We start from the raw sequence: 354 nt of genomic DNA, 5'->3' as shown, positions 1-354 counted from the left end.
TGCAGCTCAATGTCTATTACAGTATACATAAATTAAATTACAGATACAGATGTATAATACAGCAATGAACTTTGGGGAAAAAATCATTTTCATTTTACTACTGTAAAGAAACTCTGCTATTAGTTTCCGTGATCGGCATCTTCTTATTGATTTCATGTTATTGTTACGCCTTATATCCATGATGAAAGTGGAGCGAGAAGTTGGAGAATCGGAACACCAAACAATTAGACATATCCGGACGGGATTAGATTTCTCAGAGGACTTCTGAGTTACCTGAAAAGCATTAATTATCTGATTCACGAACAAATGTAAAAACAATTCGTTAGTGAACTGGGCCGCGCTTTGTGGTTTTGA

At 35.6% G+C, this 354-nt stretch overlaps 1 protein-coding gene across 1 annotated transcript in view; it reads right to left on the bottom strand.

Annotated features, from left to right (window-relative positions):
- astn2 (astrotactin 2) overlaps window positions 1–354 on the bottom strand; it is a 539680-nt gene that overhangs the window by 109691 nt on the left and 429635 nt on the right. The window lies entirely within an intron of this gene.

This window comes from Sinocyclocheilus rhinocerous, unplaced genomic scaffold (genome assembly GCF_001515625.1).
Source record: "Sinocyclocheilus rhinocerous isolate Xijiao unplaced genomic scaffold, SAMN03320098_v1.1 scaffold285, whole genome shotgun sequence".
NCBI lineage: Eukaryota > Metazoa > Chordata > Actinopteri > Cypriniformes > Cyprinidae > Sinocyclocheilus > Sinocyclocheilus rhinocerous.
This window is presented reverse-complemented; position numbering and strand designations above follow the sequence as displayed.